We start from the raw sequence: 7,259 nt of genomic DNA on the forward strand, positions 1-7,259 counted from the left end.
TTGTATATGCATATTTATTTTGCTAGGCACGGCAATAGAAGCAAAACCAATTATTTCATCGTTACTATGTAATTCTTTCTTATAAGGTTGTCTATTAAACTTGAAGAAACTATATTCATGAGACTCTTCACCAAAGCTAACACTGACAATTTGTTTATGACAGTCTATAGTAACATCAACAGTATTCAAGAAGGGTCTTCCAAAAATAATGGGACAAAAATCATCTTGTGGGAAACCAAGGACAAGAAAATCAATAGGATATTTTATTTTCCCACATAAGACTTCAACATCTTTAACAATCCCAAGTGGTGTGATGGTGTCTCTATTAGCAAGTTTAATAATAACATCTATGTCTTCTGATTCAGCGGGTGCTATGTCATTCATAATTTCTTGGTATAAGGTAAAAGGAATAGCACTCACACTAGCACCTAAATCACATAAACCATGATAATAGTGATCTCCTTTTTTGACCGAGACAACAGGCATGCCAACAACAGGTCTATGTTTATCTTTCTCATCAGGTTTGGCAATTTCTAGCAGTTTCATCACAGAAGTAAATAACATGTCCATCAATATTTTTTACCAGAAGATCTTTAACCATAGCAACACTAGGTTCTACCTTGATTTGTTCAACAGGTTTAGGTGCTCTAATATTACTTTTGCGAACCATAGTTGAAACCTTAGCATGTTCCTTTATCCTAACAGGGAAAGGTGGGTTTCAATATAAGCAGTTGGCACAACTGGATCAACATTGTAAATAATAGTTTCATCTTTAACTACGACTGGTTTTTTAATTTCTTCTTTAACAGGGGGGTGATATTTAAACCACTTCTCCTTAGGGAGGTCAACGTGAGTAGCAAATGATTCACAAAAAGAGGCAACTATCTCAGAGTCAAGCCCATATTTAGTGTTGAACTTTTGAAATGCATCGGTATTCATAAAAGATTTAACACAATCAAACTCAAGCTTAATACCTGACTCATTACCTTCGTCGAGTTCCCAATCTTCAGAGTTGCATTTAATTCTTTCTAAAAGATCCCACCTAAATTCAATAGTCTTCTTCATAAAAGAACCAATACAAGAAGTATCGAGCATGGATTGATCATCACGAGAAAGTCGAGCATAAAAGTTCCGAATGATAATTTCTCTCGAGAGCTCATGATTAGGGCATGAATATAATATTGAATTAAGCCTCCACCAAGCTAGAGTGATAATTTATCCTTCACGAGGCCAAAAATTATATATGTAATTCCGATCACGATGAACTAGATGCATAGGATATTTTTTTTGGTGAAATTCCAGTTCCAATCGATTTCAATTTCAAGATCCAATATCATCGCATAGCCTATACCATGTCAATGATTTTCCCTTCAAAGATAAAGGAAAACCCTTATTCTTACCTTCATCTCAGGATAAACCTGCAAGCTTAAATAATCCATAAATTTCATCCACATACATCAAGTGCATATTATGATGTTCAGTTCTATCTTCCGCATAAGGATTAGTTAGCAGTTGTTCTATCATACCCGAAGGATTTTCATAACCAATATTTTCAATAGGTGCAGTAGGTTGAGGGGCAACTAATTATGGTTTCGGTCGAGGTGAAGATACCCCGAACAAACCCCTCAAAGGATGATTCTCCATAGTAACAAGTGACAATAAATTTCAGCACATAGTAATAATTTTTCCTTACCAATTTTCACTTACCAAGAGTGCTTCACTCCCTGGCAACGGCACCAGAAAAGAGTCTTGATGACCCACAAGTATAGGGGATCAATCATAGTCCTTTCAATAAGTAAGAGTGTCGAACCCAACGAGGAGTAGAAGAAAATAACAAGTGGTTTTTCGTAAGGTAATTTCTGCAAGCACTAAAATTGTCGATAACAAGTAGTTTGATAGCAAGATAATTTGTAATGAGCAAGTAACGGTGACGGTATATAAAGTGCAGCAAGATAGTCCAATCCTTTTGTGGCAAAGGACAGGCCAAAACGGTTTCTTATAATAAGCAAAACATTCTTGAGGGTACACGAAAATTTTATCTAGTCACTTTCATCATGTTGGTTTGATTCGTGTTCGCTACTTTGATAATTTGATAAGTGGGTGGAACGGTGCCTAGGTGTTGTTCTTACTTGAACAAACCTCCTATTTATGATTAACCCCCTCGCAAGTATCCGCAACTACGAGAAAAGTATTAAGATAAAATCTAACCATAGCATTAAACTTTTGGATCCAAATCACCCCTTACGAAATAGCGCATAAATTAGGGTTTAAGCTTCTGTCACTTTAGCAACCCATCATCTAATAACTACTTCATAATGTATTCCCTTAGGCCCAAATATGATGAAGTGTCATGTAGTCGACATTCACATGACGCCACTAAGGGAATCACAACATACATATCATCAAAATATCAAACACATATCAAGTTCACATGATTACTTGCAACAAGATTTCTCCCGTGACCTCAAGAAAAAAAGTAACTACTCACAAATGATAATCATGCTTATGATCAGAGGGGTATTTGAAGGAAATGTGCCATAGAGGCAATAATAAAGTTATTATTTATTTCCTTATTTCATGATAAATGTTTATTATTCATGCTAGAATTGTATTAACCAGAAACATAATACATGTGTGAATACATAGACAAACATAGTGTCACTAGTATACCTCTACTTGACTAGCTCATTGATCAAAGATGGTTAAGTTTCCTAACCATAGACATGAGTTTTTATTTGATCAATGGGATCACATCATTAGGAGAATGATGTGATTGACTTGACCCATTCCGTCAGCTTAGCACTTAATCGTTTGTTTACTTCTATTGCTTTCTTCATGACTTATACATGTTCTTATGACTATAAGATTATGCAACTCCCGAATACCGGAGAAACACTTTGTGTGCTACCAAACGTCACAACGTAACTGGGTGATTATAAAGGTGCTCTACAGGTGTCTCCGATGGTACTTGTTGAGTTGGCATAAATCAAGATTAGGATTTGTCACTCCGATTGTCGGAGAGGTATCTCTGGGCCCTCTCGGTAATACACATCACTATAATCCTTGCAAGCATGATAACTAATGAGTTAGTTACGTGATGATGTATTACAAAACGAGTAAAGACTTGCCGGTAACGAGATTGAACTAGGTATTGGATACCGACGATCGAATCTCGGGCAAGTAACACACCGATGACAAAGAGAACAACATATAGTGTTATGCGGTTTGACCGATAAAGATCTTCGTAGAATATGTAGGAACCAATACGAGCATCCAGGTTCCGCTATTGGTTATTGACCGGAGACGTGTCTCGGTCATGTCTACATAGTTCTCGAACCCGTAGGGTCCGCACGCTTAAAGTTCTGTGACGATTGGTTTTATGAGTTTATATGTTTTGATGTACCGAAGGTACTTCGGAGTCCCGGATTTGATCACGGACATGACGAGGAGTCTCGAAATGGTCGAGACATAAAGATTGATATATTAGAAGCCTATATTTGGATATCGAAAGTGTTCTAGGTGAAATCAGGATTTTACCGGAGTACCAGGGGTTACCGGAAACCCCCCGGGGGTTTAATGGGCCAAGATGGGCCTTATTGGAGAAGAGGAGGGGCGGCCAGGGCAGACCGCGCGCCCCCTCTCCCTCTAGTCCGAATTGGACAAGGAGGGGTCGCCCTCCTTTCCTTCCTCTCTCCCTCCTCCTCCCCCCTTCTCCTACTCCAACTAGGAAAGGAGGGAGTCCTACTCCCGGTGGGAGTAGGACTCCTCCCTGGCGCGCCTCCTCCTGTCCGGCCGCCTCTCCCCCTTGCTTCTTTATATACGGGGGCAGGGGGCACCTCTAGACACACAAGTTGATCGTAAAGATCTCTCCCAGCCGTGTGCGGTGCTCCCTCCACCATAATCCACCTCGGTAATACTGTAGCGGTTTTTAGGCGAAGCCCTGCTGCGGTAGCTTCATCAAATCGTCACCACGCCGTCGTGCTGACGAAACTCTTCCCTGAGCTCTACTGGATCGTGAGTCCGCGGGACGTCACCGAGCTGAACGTGTGCTGAACGCGGAGGTGTCGTACGTTCGGTACTGAGGATCGGTCGATCGTGAAGACGTACGACTACATCAACCGCGTTGTCATAACGCTTCCGCTTAACGGGCTACGAGGGTACGTGGACGACACTCTCCCCTCTCGTTGCTATGCATCACCATGATCCTGCATGTCCGTAGAATTTTTTTTGAAATTACTACATTCCCCAACAGTATTAAATAGCATAATGGATATGAACATATAATCTTCTACCAAATAAACCATATAGTAATCAACTACGAGATGTAATAACACTATTAGTCACCCACAAGTACCAATATGAGGTTCTGATACAAAGACTGAACACAAGAGATAACTAGGGTTTGAGAGGTGATGGTGTTGTTCAAGATATTAATGAAGATTGCCCTCCCCAAGATGAGATAGTTGTTGGTGATGATGTGACGATGATTTCCCCCTCCGGGAGGGAAGTTCCCCCGGCGAAATCACTCCACCGGAGGGCAAAAGTGCTCCTGCCCAAGTTCCGCCTCGAGACGGCGGCGCTCCGTCCCGAAAGTCCTCTCCTTATTTTTTCTAAGTCAAAATGACTTATATACCAGAAGAGGGGCACTGGAGGTGGGCCGAGGAAGGCACAACTCACCAGGGCACGTCCTGGGCTGCCTGGCGCACCCAAGTGGATTGATTCCCCCCTCCGAGAGGGAAGTTCCCCCGGCGAAATCACTCCACAGGAGGGCAAAAGTGCTTCTCTCCAAGTTCCGCCTCGAGACGACGACGCTCCATCCCGAAAGTCCTTTTCTTATTTTTTCATAGGTCAAAATGATTTATATACAGAAGAGGAGCATCGGAGGTGGGCCGAGGAGGACACAACTCACCAGGACGCGTCCTGGGCTGCCTAATAATGGTTGTCTTCAAAATATGCTTGTAAACCTAATACTGGTACACATATTTTGAAGACAACCAGATAATGATAGGAGCGTATAATTGTTTCCTTCTAGCGCCATCGTGTCTCATCAAATCCTCATCCTGTTACATGATTGCCGGCTTGTTGCCCCATCGGCACTGTTTTGAGATCGAAAAGCTTCCACGTACTATCATTGTTCGCTCCACCGCCTTCTCTACTGTTGTCATTATCATCCTTTACAAACAAATCATATTCCATATACATAAACCTATCGGTCTACACGCCACACATCAGCCTCACCACACGTAGCTGAATCTCCGGAGCCTACGCGCGCAGAGGATCCCACCCTTCCCTCGCCTCGGGCGCGGTCCCCACGCAGAGTGGGCAGTGGAGCCAGGCACCGGCGAGCGAGCATGTGACGGCCGCATGGGCTCACGACTTTTCACTGCCCGCTCACTGACCGGCCTAATCACAAGGAGTAAAAAAACAGTAAAAATAACCCCCCGAAAGATATCACGAGCAAATTTTCACTTTCGCCTTTTTTGACCTGGCTGCCCCCCTCCCCCTATCAAATCCCAATCTCGAGATATGTTTATTCTCCTCTGGGACTGGGAGGGCCCCTTTTTACTGTTGACGACGATGAAACTTGAAACCCAATCTCACTGCAAGCATCTTTTCAACGGTAAAACTAGGAGCTGAGATGAGACGCTTTGTTAGTTAGTTAAGCCTCGTTAACGAACGTGGGCGAAGGTTGTTGCGTGCTGGACTCATCATTAGTGGTAAAGTCATCGCCTTAGCTAAGGCCTTAAATACAGTCAATATTGCTGAAACTCTTCCTTGCAAATAATACTGTACTAGTATCATTAACCGACTAGATTTTTTGAACAAAATGTTTAAAACGGTACTGTACTCTCTACTATTCCAGTGTACTTGCCTTGATGCATGGGATATAGTGCAGATCCATAAAAAAAAGGGGTTGTTGATTGATTTTTGCAATCAGCAAAATTCTTTTCAAGATGATTGATTTTATTTTTGCAATGGTGTGTTTAGCAGAATTAGGCCTCCTTTGGTTCATAGGAATAGGAAAATCATAGGAAATGAGATGACCTATAAAAAAAGAGATGTCACTTGATTCATAAAAAATAATTTTTTTCATTGAGTCTAGCCTAATGTTTTTTTCCTTTAAGGGCTCATTTGATTCAAAGGAATTGCATACCATTTTTGGAGGATTTTAACCCTTAGAAATTCTTCCTGTGATGCCCGTTTGGTTCGTAGGATTGGCATCCTTAGGAATTTTTTTATAGGATCCATTTATACTACATTTTGGAGAAAAATTTCCATCCACTCAAACCTCTTTGTAGAATTCCTTTGTTTTCCCTGCGCTATCAAACATTCTTTCAAATCCTGTAGGATACTATGGGACATGCCATTCTATTACTGTATTTTTCCTATTCCTTCATTTTGACAATCTTGCGAATCAAAGAGACCCTAAAATGTGAATGATTGATTCCTATCCTATATAAGAACAGAAATCCATTCCTACAAATCAAAGGGCTCCATAGGAATTTTTTCTACAAAAATCCTATCCTCTAGAAATCTTACCAGGTTCCTTCAAATCAAAGGAGGCCTAAACACATGGGAATTCGTATGGATTTGTGCTAATTAGGGAGTACTCAAATTACCCTACGCGCTAGGTTAGGGTAGCAATAGCACATGGTACTATACTAGGCGCTAACACCTGTCATCCACCGATAAGCACAACCGTCCTTATCTCCTCCTCCTCCTACTAGCCCTCGGCCCCATGACAGCAGTAACATTATTTTACTGCCGTCCCTGCTAACCAAACAGCACTTGTTTACCGGGAAACGCTTGGGGAGCCGCGAAAAATACGTACCGCGGCACGCACGCAGCACGCGTCCCCAGCTGCTGTTTACGGCTTAATTAAGGGCTTCGAGCCGCGTGAGTGATGGATGGAGCATTAAACCCGATCCAAATCAAATCGAATCAAACGCGGACGAGGAGCGAGCTGATTAGCCCATGGCTTAATTTACTCTGATTAGGAGCGGCCGTGTTCTGCTGGTGATTAGCTGTAATTGTCTTTTTTTAGGTTGGGGCAGCTTGATATTTTTACACTAGCGTGGTGATTTTACTGTTTCTTTTGCTTCTGTTTTTTTTAGATTGTAGACATTGGCATACACGGAGATTAAGCAGTTCCTGCTACTAAGTTTAATCCAGACTAATCACAAGATTATTGACATGGCAGATTGCATACGACAGAGTAGAAAGACCATAGGCGTATGGACCAATGGCACATGTCTAGA

The sequence above is a fragment of the Triticum dicoccoides genome, chromosome 1A (assembly GCF_002162155.2).
Source record: "Triticum dicoccoides isolate Atlit2015 ecotype Zavitan chromosome 1A, WEW_v2.0, whole genome shotgun sequence".
NCBI lineage: Eukaryota > Viridiplantae > Streptophyta > Magnoliopsida > Poales > Poaceae > Triticum > Triticum dicoccoides.